This window comes from Patella vulgata, chromosome 7, assembly GCF_932274485.2.
Source record: "Patella vulgata chromosome 7, xgPatVulg1.2, whole genome shotgun sequence".
Classification (NCBI taxonomy): domain Eukaryota; kingdom Metazoa; phylum Mollusca; class Gastropoda; family Patellidae; genus Patella; species Patella vulgata.
Window position 1 is genome coordinate 26,084,779 of NC_065885.2, and position 12,110 is coordinate 26,096,888.

Below are 12,110 nucleotides of genomic sequence, written 5' to 3' on the forward strand. Positions count from 1 at the left end.
GCTCATGCCCCAAGGTGAAACGTAACCGGGGTCTGGTAATGATTTGACAAATTTTGAAATGGATCTGCATTTTATGAAGAATTGTTAATTTTGAGATTATTTTTTGTTTTGTATGTTAACATGCATGTACATTGTACAATAACAATTCTCTCATTTACATGATCATATTCATAATATACATGTGTAATTTATGATATTAAGGTATAAATTTTAACAATTTGTTTCGGAGGTGGTGAGATACTCAGACTTATGAGTTAACTGCTAAATTCAAATTCAAGGACCTTGATTTTTCATCCCATTTGAATGACTAAGCCAAGGGACCCAACTACATGTAGGTAACGTAATGAATTATTTTGATTTCAGTCATCACAGAACATGAATCCTGATGGAAGCTAGATAACTAAAGCATCTAACTCAAAATTTAGTTAACAAGGACAAGCCCTCGTAGCCTTTTCAATAGGATGTCCTTGATTAGTGAATTCTGTCAATGTTTGTTTACTTGCTACCCAACTATAGTAATTAATCACAATTTCCTTTTGAGGTTATAATGTTGACAAATGTGACAGACTAATTGTTTCTTCAACTTGATACAAATTGATTTATTTCATAATTTGGTAAGTGACTGGCAAAACCACATGCAATATGGTTGTCCATCTAAATTGAGAATGGCAGTCTGAACTTGAACAGTTTGACTTCGGCCTTAATTGTGTACCTGTTGACCCTTTATAAATTAGTGAGAAAAAGAGATAACATCATTTTGGCCATGGTCAATCTACTATAAATTACTACCCATTGGTCAATATGCATACCAAAAACTCTTTGCATCCAAAAGGGCTTAATGCTAAATTCAATTTTGTTGTGCTTTTCTTTTCCTCTTTCCTTGGTGTATCAACAGTGTTTTTAATTCATACTAATTATTTCAGATCTCCCTTAAATTAAAACAAATAGAAGATTCTGACAACATTTTTAGTCCTGTCCATAGAACTATTTTTGTTTTCCATAACCTGGCTTAACAAACAAGAAACAAATCTGTGTACATGAGATGTGTAGATACTTATCTGTTTATCGAGAACATATTTAATGGCATAAAAGCTTATTACATGTATCTTGATGGATTGACATCATTTTACATCTTAACAATATAATTAAGTGGAAAACCAGCAGGTTTCTAACAGCTATTATATAAATTGACAGTGAACAAAATAATTTTTTTTTTTTATCTCTTTATTAAATACAAAGAGTGGAGGGCTTTCAGGAGATAAGAATATTTGTAGAATGATAGGATATCTGGCAACAATCATTAATGGAACCATGATTGCTTCTGAAAACCTGCAATTACTCAGTAACTGTGTTAAACACAACTTTTTTATGGTTGTATTTTCAAAGGGTCTTTAATATATACATGTACGTTAGACAAATATGACAAACTGTTGTATGCCAACCTTCTTAAAGATTATAAACTTTAAGAGCCAGTGAATGATTTTTGAATACTCAATTGCAGATTTTGTCAGGAACATGTATTACATACACAAGTTTAAAAGTCAAAACATTTAAGGAAAAAAAACCTTGACTAATTAATTAAACTAAAGTTTGAAATAAACACTGCCAAGAAATTTGTCCTGTATTGATTTCACAAGCTTTAAACATTAGTGTTACATGTATGGGTATGTCAAAATATGACTGAACCGGTAATTCTACTGAATCTAACCAGTGACAGCAATAACCATCCACATTAAATGTAGCCATATAAAAAGAAGGGTTTAATATAATAAAGATTTCCTTTGAGATTCTGTCAATGACTTAGGAATAACCTATAACCAGATCTTTGCTCATTATTGTTTTGCAGTTGTTGGTCGAGTGTTCTGTAATATTTATAGATCTTTTAAAACATCATAAAGCCAATAATTTCCAATTAGGAACAAGGGCAACAATAAAACTGACATCCCAATTTTCAGAATAACCAGTTAAAATCCAATAATTTGAATATCAAGAGAGAGCTGAAATTTAAGTCTCAACAAAGAACTACATGTATGCCATTTTGGTCTATGAAATTATGTAATTCTTTTGTATTGCTTTTTTTTAACAGTGAGACGAAAACTAAACATAGATGGGGGAGGGGGGCCTTATCAGACCACCTACATATATAGGTCTTCTCTCCAAGATGGCGGCAAGTGGTGCAGTGAATTGATCCGCTAAGGAAACGCTACAATACCTATGGATAAATTTTCACAAACTTAATATATTTTACTCTCAAGATAAACCGAACTCAAAGGAAATCAGACGAAATCGAAAATGTACAGTAAGAAACTTTTAGAACGTATTATTTTCAGTACATTATCTTCGACATGGAGCATTGTGAGATTTCAAAGATGGAAGCGGCTACAACTCGCGCTACCAGTCACTGATGCAGAGTCTTTTATGTCTTGCCACTTTGATTGAAAACGAAGTGAACGATTACTCTGTCAGTCACGCAAAATATACTTTAAGTGTCAACGAATATCTCAAAAACAAATAAAGGCTACTTATCAAAATAATATAACTTTTAAAGAAACGGGAAGGGGTGTAGTATTTCAATTTAGTTCTGGCTTTTATAATATTTTTTGTCGATGTGCAGAGGTTTTCTAAGTCAATCTTGGAAAACACAACCATATTGCAATATCAAATAACATTGATCAAATGGGGAGAGCAGCTTCATCCTCTACTATTAATTTATATGATACTAATTAAAGTAAACTTGTGAGTGGACAGATTTATGACACTTTTTGACAGGTCATCTACAAACTATACTAGGACTTATTAACCACAAAGAAGCTGACGAACTGAATATTAAAATTAGGGATTCTTTTAAACGAATTATGCGCAATAACATAAAACTTTCTAACCTATCAATGATTGATAAAGAGGGGGATATCTCCGACACCAACGCTCATATCTTCCACACGTTTGAAAATAGAAAATAATTTGTGTATTACGTCAGTGCGATTAGAAAGTATGCCCAAAGTCAATTTGCACCCAGATATTAATATTCCGTATGATAATGTACCCCTGTCTCCACTCCATACACCTGATATGACTGAAATATGCCGCCCGACTGAGCAAGTACAACATGACTCTGTCTCGGATGCCTCTATGCATATGATAGATATGACAGGTGTATGCAATTCAGCTAAGATAATTCGGACATATCAACCCCAACTATACTACAGAAGGGAAAATGCATTCAGAAGAGGAGGAAGATTATTTCTACTCGTATAGAAAGTAAGACATGTACCCAACAAGGGACGAATTCTGGGGATGATTTTCTAAAAACAGCCATCCATAGGACAGTGAAAAATCTTCAAATGAAAAGCAGGAACTGATGTACATGTAAGTAATTGCTGACATAAAACAAACCATAAGCGAACACGGTCTTGCGATTGAAGATATGAAACAAAAAATTAGGGAACAGGGCAACGAACTAAAAGATATGAAGTCCACGTAAAACCACAACCGCCAAAAATGAATCAAAAACTGCAGAATGTGAGAAGGTAAAAAAAGTAAAGCTACTGCTATCAAACCCAAAGAACCACATACATGTATAGATATCCACAGAAACCAAACAAATCAATCAACTATTTCGACTAACAACAGATTTGTAAGTTGTAACCTCATTAGATGAGAGAGAGAGAAATGGGGTTTAACGTCCACTCGACACAAACTAGGTCATTTCGGGACTAACATATGGTTTAATTTTATTTCAATAATTCGCTTGCGCGTAGGGGTCTTTAGCAGTGGGAGGAAACCGGAGGACCCGGAGAAAACCCACGAGGTTGGACAGGCGACCCTACTCCTTGTCACGTACAACCATCCAACACCCCCCCCCTCATTAGATGAAAACAACCGTAAACATACATACTACTAAAAATACCCTTTCATGGAACCTTAATATAATTAATAAAAGAAATGTGGTAACTGGATCTCCAATAATTAAATATATCATCCCATGAAGATTGGATTCCTCCAGATCAACATTTACCAAATCATTAAGTGGTGCGAAAATAGGTGATGTGTCACACTATATAAATAACTGTGCTTTAAGATAATGTTTTAAATATTGTTTTTCTTGTTGGATCTAATGATTCTAATCTTAGAACAGCTGGACACTGCAGACATGATTATATTCAACTGATACAGGACACCAAGGCAACATTTCCAAACACCAAGATCAAGTTTTAAGGCCACTGCCAAGAGATAGTGTTGCTGAAAATGATAAATTAAATATTATCAACATAATCTTAAAGGATGTTACTAATTTGTATTTGTGCGATTTAATAGTGTGCGTGAAAAATTCTATGATTATAACCGATGTTACATTTACGTATACAGTACAGCTATTTTCGTACGTGTGTCATAAAATGCCATATACATGTACATGTATCTTTGTGGTCAAACCTAGATAAAACATCTCATTATCTTCAGTCCAGACTGAAAAGTTATTATCTAAATGAGCCAAGAGACATTAGTGCATACATGTGAAAACACATTCAATAGATAATGATAAAAGTAATATTTGTTTTGTGCAAGACGTTTACCATAGACAGCCACTGTCTTTTGATTAATATGGTGTTACTTAATCTAGTCATGTCAATCCCCTCATGTATGTCAGCCATATCCAATATAATGAAGGCCCGTAGCTAGCCCGAAAAGTCTAGGGTGCTCTTCCCACAGAAAATTTTGGAAAATAGGGTTTGCGCCTGAGAAAAGGAACTATAAAAATGATGAACCAGCGGCTGCCAGGCAGGATATGCCAACATTTTGCAAGAGATGGATGGATAGAGAACAAGCTAAACACAAGTACGATTTTTTGTACAATCGGGGCCCATAATCCAGATAGTTATGGTCTGAAATGTGCAAATATTCCAATTCAATCATCATTATGGTGGAATGGTGATATATCTAAATGGTTTTTAAAATCGGAAAAAAAATTGTGACCTCTAGAGAAATGAAATGAAATGGGGTTTAACGTCCTACTGTTCTGCTCCTAACCTGAGCTAATAAAGACGGGCATACGCCATACAGTGTGCTATGAGGGAAATTTTGCCCGGGCAGCTGTGCTACGGCCTACTCTTATATCGAATTCCAACTGCCAAGGGATCTTTTACGTGCATGCCAATGAGTACACAGGACCTTGGTTTTTCGTGCCATCCGAACGACTAGACAGCTGTTCTTGTCAGGCCCTCCATCCTGCATCTCTGACAAGGGGAAACCACACCGGAAAATCTGAATGAACTCTCTCGGCCAATGCAGGGATCGAACACCCGACCTCCAGGCTAGCGAGCCAGCGTCTTACCCACTTAGCCACGTGATCCCCTGACCTCTAGAGAATCCACAAGCTAAATATCCGATTTTTCGACCAATCAGGGTCTTTACAATGAAAACATATTTAAAGTTTCATCCAAATTGGATAAAAACTGTGGCCTCTAGGGTCCACAACCTTGATATACCATATTTTTACACTATTTGCGTACACAAGGGGCGGCCATTACATGTATGTCCAATTTTTTGTACAATCAAGGGCCATAATTCGGAACCAAGATGTTTGGGTTTTAAACATGCATTTCAAGTTTCAGCAAAATTGTGACCTGTAGAGGCTCCACAAACTCGGTATACCATATTTTACACTATTTGCGTACAAGTAGTGGCCATTTTGTCCCACAGTTTTGGTCCGATTTTCACAAAATTCGAACTCAACCATCACTAGGGTGTAACGGTGATATATTAAAACGTTTTTTTAAATCGGATAAAAATTGTGACCTGTGGAGGGAGCACAAGCTAAAAACGTGATTTTTTGTACAATCAGGGACCATAAATTCAGGAAGTTACAATCCGATATGCGCGAATATCGACAGGAACCAAGATCTTTGTTATATAAACATGCATTACAAGTTTCATCAAAATCGGATCAAAATTGTGACCTCTAGAGTGTCCACAAGCTAAAAACGTGATTTTTCATACAATCAGGGGCCGTAATCCATGTAGTTATGGTCCGATACATGCTAATATCGAAAGGTAGTGAGATCTTTGGGAGATACATGCAGACCTATATGTCAAGCTTCGTCAAAATCGGATAAAAATTGTGACTTGTAGAGTGTGGATGGACGGGTGTGCGGACGGACAGGGGCGACGACAATATATGTCCACATACAAATGTGGGCGTATAAAAATGTGTACTCTAGCCAACCATTGAGAGATGAATGAGTTTAAGTTGTACAGTATCTTGCATGTACTAATATTCTAAGTATACAGTTAGTCATTTTCAGCAGCAATCAATAAATTCAATTAGATTAATTGTGATGAAAATATAATATCAACCATCAATTATCTAATTTATAGCATTCCATACTGATGATAGAAACCCCCATAGATATACATGTACATGTAAGAGCCCAGTGACCGTACATTAATATATAGAAGCATATCATATGTTCAATTCCTCCTTATTCAGCAGGTAGTATGGAATTTTAATGCACACTTTTATTCAAATTTAGCCATTAGAGTGTCAACAAGACTGATTACTAACATTGAGGGCCATAACTCTTCAAATAACAACCTCATACCGATGAAATCCATTAGACTACCTCTAATCAGTGTAAGCAATACATATAAATTTCAACAAGACTGATAACTGTAGTCAAGTAATCACAAAATTTTCCAAGTTACTGGGGAGCATAACTACATGTATCTCATGATTTGAAGTAATTATCAGAACCAGTCAAAGAAATACATGTAGCTTCTTTGTATTATTAAAGATACATTATATATAAATTTTATTAATTGCTTTCTGCATATAAATAGTGCTAAAGATAAAGCCAGTGTTGACAAAAGTGATTTTGTGTACACCTCTGTGGCACAAAAAATGTCCACTCCACAAAAACTGGGTCATTTCGAGAGTAACACATAAACTAGAGAAATTCCACATGGTTTGACAGACCACACTACTCCTTGTAACGTACAAATGTGAGATTGAAACCACACCATTTGAATTGATGACTAGGATGACCACCTGCCCTGCATTTTGCTAGACAGTCCTGCAAAATGCTTCCAAGTTCCAGGTGCCGCAAATTCTTCAAACCAGCCAAAATGTCTTGCAATGGCTCACATGGAAGATTTCTATACAGTAATATGAGTGAATATAGTCTTGATATTCTATTTTGAGTTGTACATTACTGTAAGCGGATGCAAATGAGTAACAATTTATTGTGGTAATTTTACCGTGGTTAAATGCAATAATTTTCATAAGCGTCAGTTACATGTACTTCGACTCATTTTCTACAAATTTTTATATAATGTCTTCATATTCTTTCACTATTCAGCCAACTTTGATTATTTTTGATATCTTTAGGAAGTATGAAAATTGATGTGGCCCTGGAACGGGTTTTCAAAGATTCATACGAGTATTTTTAGACTTAAACTTAATCTATGACTTATATTTCTGTTTCTCAACCATTCTGTACATGCAACACGATTTGTAAGTTTATGTGTGTGTTATATGGAAAGTGGAGACACACAATCTTTTTAGAAAAATACTGGATTCCTTGAAAAAACACCCATGGAGCATGCACAGGACAAAAATGAGAGGGTGTCACCAATTGGCAGTCTGACGATTAAGGGCTGTCTGCTCAAGTGACATCAAAGGTTGCACTCAAAGATTGTTGGATCTCTCAGCGTTAGGGAGCGTCTGATGTATATGCTGATAAACTTGATGGTGAACAGACTACGAAAAAGTGGGAGACTTACATGTACAACAGTTTCTGAGATAAAAACTACAAATAAGGGCATGGGCTGTGGATAGTGGATAATCTGAGAATTTAATTAGGCTTCGATAATTATGATAAATGAACAGCCATTAAAGACAACATCGTCTTTTATATGCAATGAATTCTCCTCCGACTTCGCACCCGTTGCTAGGTACCGCTACAGCCATGCCATGTAACACAAACACTTCTTTTAATAGATTTTTTATAGATTGGGATAGTTCCTCACAAATACAATGTTTTGAGAAGGATTTGAAGCAAAATTGTGATAGATTAATTAGTTTGAATATGTTTTTAGTCCAAATAAATCATCAAATCACCAAGTCTGCAGGAGGGAAGTTATCTTTAACTTATTACAGATAACCAGGCATCAGTAAAACTTATTAGTTGTGAAATTCAAAATAAACTTTTAATATTTTTTGTCAGGAGTTTCACAAGTATATATTAAGAAATCACAGATTGTTAAAAGCCACAAAGTCGAACAAAGAGTACTCTTTTATGTCTTGAAGTTTTAGTTACATATCTTTCAATGTCTATTGTCTTTTCTTCATCATAAATCATACATCATAAACTCATTAAACTGTCTTGATTTGTTATGCATTCACTCAATTTATAAAATATTCTTTTCCCTTGCATTTTTTCTCAACACCCGCTTTCTCACAAGTTATCACAACAAAATCTATAGTATTTCATCACCATATTTCTTGCCTCAGATTGCTGGGAATGCCCCCCCTCTCCCAATCCAAATCTCATGCCCACAGTACTCGGGGTGACTGGATTCGCAATAAATAAGAGGGTTCTTGAGCAAAATATATTCTTTCTGAAATGTCCCGCAATATGTTCAAGCAAAGGTGGTCACCCTTTTGATGGCAGACCTTGTGATTTAAAGTGCATGTGTTAGACCGTTTGGCCCCTACACTCGCATTTTGAAACAGCACATGATCAAACCAACTCAACATTTTATCTTTTTCATAAATCATAGAAGTTTAAAGGACAATATTGGTGTCAGTCATCACATATGTGATAGAACTGATTAAACACGTTCCAAATATAATTTTAACACAGAGATCATTGCTACAATAGATGCCTAATGAAGATTTCAATCAACAGAAGTGATGAAAGCAAAAGGAAAACATGAGTTATCCTTCTATATAAGTGATATGAAGTGACGAGTGATAACAGATACACAAGCAAATTTCTGCTCACTCATTCCTTGAAGATCAAAAGTTGTTATGTGAGACTGCATGAGAGGATATCTGACAATTCAAAAAAGTAATTGAATGTCACTTAATAAGAGAAAACAAGAAAATAGAAATAGTCCGTACATTCCCTTGTTTTTATTCACTGTATACTTAATAAAAACATGGTAATACACAGACTTCTACTTTTTTTCGTTTTCTCTTATTTAGCGTGACAGTCAATTATTTTTTGGAATTGTCTTGTGTCTATCTCTCTAAGTCTAATGCACAAATTCAAAAAGACCTGAAATCAGCTAGCCTTTACAAATAAGAATAATTAAAGGGATTCAAATAAATTCCAAACACAATTAACCTAGATTTATTTACTGAAATATGGTATTTCTACTTTTAAGGTACATATCATATATATATGGGCTATGGCAATTAAACTCCCAAATTTGCCAAATACACATTTTGAGTTATTGAGTTATTCAGCCAGATTAGTAGCAATTATCAGCGATTGTATATATAAACAGTATATTTCAACTAACAAAAAAAATACGCGAATTGTAAATCTACTTGAAAATATCAAATTGGGTTTGATAAATTTATATTATTCATCAACTTACAAAAAGTAGCCATGTTGGTAGGACAACTTTTAGTTTTAGTTTCCCCAAAATCAGTAACCCAATTCTGTTATCTACAAACCATCTATATCTAAGTCATAGTTACGGTCACAAATAAGCACATTATAAAATATGATAATCCCGGTTTTACATATTTCTAATAGAAAAAAACCTACCTTGAGACTTTGTCAAACTTTTCAAGATATACTGTTAGAATGACGACGTTCCCTCTGCCCGTGTTACCGTGAACGAAGTCCTGTCTAAAAATAGCTTTCCGTCGCAGGTTACTGTCATGCTTGCATTAGTTGTATTGGACGGCACGATATGGCGATGATGATTAACAGGGAATTCGCTGCGCGAACTTGTGACGTCACAGTATTTTGAATCCCACTATATTAACACACATCCATTGTATTGTGGTTGATATTTATAAATCATATACCTGCACTATAATATACCGTATTTTACCCCATTGTTGAGTCATATTTTATAGATTTTAATACTTGTTTATGTTTTATGCATTGAATTACTAATAATATGATGTATTCAAATATTTAACTCGGCGGCTGTCATTTATTAATATAGTCAATATTGACCCTATTGTAAATAACAACATATTTCATAGGATCCTGGTTTTACAAGTTTTTAAATGAATAGATGGAAATAGTTTAATTAATGGACTGTTATACACAAAAAATGAAACATCAATGCATATATATCATAAATATATATAAAGTTTTATGTTGCAATCTATAAAACCGAGAGGATAAAAAAAGCACGATTTAAGATATATCTAAGGGAACGAGCTGGCCAGACTGGACATGTTTACACAGTCTAGAACACCCGATACCAATTTTTATTTAAAAGACAGTTTCCGTTCAAATGCCCAACCGCTCATAAAATCGAGAATGAATACGAAAGCACAGTCAGTATCAAAGTCCTTTACCACGACATAAAAAAGGTAAAAAGATGTATTCTGCCGAATTCCCTATAGCCTATGGCTAGTATCCATGGTATCAGTTTGTTCAGCTATTAAAGAAATTATGTTCTTAAAAACGTGTATATTATGATAATGGTGGATATACCACAGAAATGACACTCTATAAATAATGGATATTTTCAGACATACACCAGTTTAGATTTATTTGGTAAAATATATATCTTCTTTGTCATCATTTCCAATTTCTCCTCGAGACGATACCCTTGGCAAACATGGGTCGCAAAAATACAAAATAATCGGGACATTTTATTTTACGGGGCATCAGGGGAATACCATTCGACAAAAATAATTCAGTCATACTTGACACTTGGGAATTCTATGACCGTCGACCGACTATGACGACAGCAGTCTCCTTGAGATCATCGGCTATAAATACTCCAAAATGAATGCACCTACCGCTATTATTAGAATTTCGTGACCGTGACGATGTAGCCTGTCCTAAATATATCCAAATTTCTATTTTGGGATGTATAGCTGTTTTCCAAAGACGCGAAGTCTGTGTTGCGACAGGTAAATATTTATGATGGTTTATCTTCCTTTTATGTACTTGTGAAAGTATGGAATCAATTTGCTGGGGTCATCGTTCTTCCATAAACTTCCAGCGGAAGGGTTGGAGTGGTGGGGGGTCTCTGTGGAATGCACCCCGTGGACAATTTTAGCTCCGTTTTGTGCAATATTAGTCCCAGTACATTTTATCTACTCTTTTGGTACACAATTTGATTATTTTGATAGGACCTGGTAAAATTGATGGGTAATTATATAATAATAATAATAAGATAAGATAAGATAAGATAAGATAAGATTTTAGTGTATCGTAACATCCATTTCAGGCCGCATACAATTCATATACATGACATATAAGGAACATGACATAAAATAAATAGCAATATACATATATATTTATAAGAATACGAAACATAAAATACATAGGTTCATGTTAAAAGTGAAAATATCTATCAGAAACATTATTTCAAAAATGTATAGATGTCAAAAAGATAAAAAAAAAAAATGTGAAATTTTGCCTTGTAATACCTTATTAGGTCGAGGCTTGATTTCTACGTTGAAATGCTTTATATATATAATGACATACACTCACAGAAACTGAAGGGGGAGGGTCAAATAGATTTTCAAACGTTATGAATGATATTCGTTTTGCGCCACTATTCAATCCAAAAAGGAATGCTCTTGGCACCAGAAAATGTTCCCATTTTGGACAGCATATATCTGTGACAAAATAACCAAGATTTTACTTTAGAATTAAGAGGTCATAACCACTTTGTCAGATATATTTTAGAAGTATGTTCCACCCATTTGATGCACTTTACGAAGATAACCCGGAGCAGCCATTAATAGATTAGTAAAGTTAACACTTTCTCGAACACGGGGCCAATGTAGATTGTTACAATATAAGCAGCGCAGTTCTGAATTCTTTGCAACTTTGAAACTTGTTCGTCAGCAATACCGGTTGGTAAAGAATTACAATATTCAATTCGGGTTCGCAGCCACGAGGGGG

General features: G+C 34.7%; 1 protein-coding gene across 1 annotated transcript in view; it reads right to left on the reverse strand.

The window, feature by feature from the left end:
- The window catches only part of LOC126827174 (protein kinase C delta type), a 76,297-nt gene extending 66,389 nt beyond the window's left edge, over positions 1-9,908 (reverse strand). Inside the window, exon 1 of the mRNA XM_050556408.2 lies at positions 9,774-9,908. The gene's annotated coding sequence lies outside the window, so the exon portion shown is untranslated. The remainder of the gene's footprint in view (positions 1-9,773) is intronic.
- Positions 9,909-12,110: the final 2,202 nt, after the last annotated feature.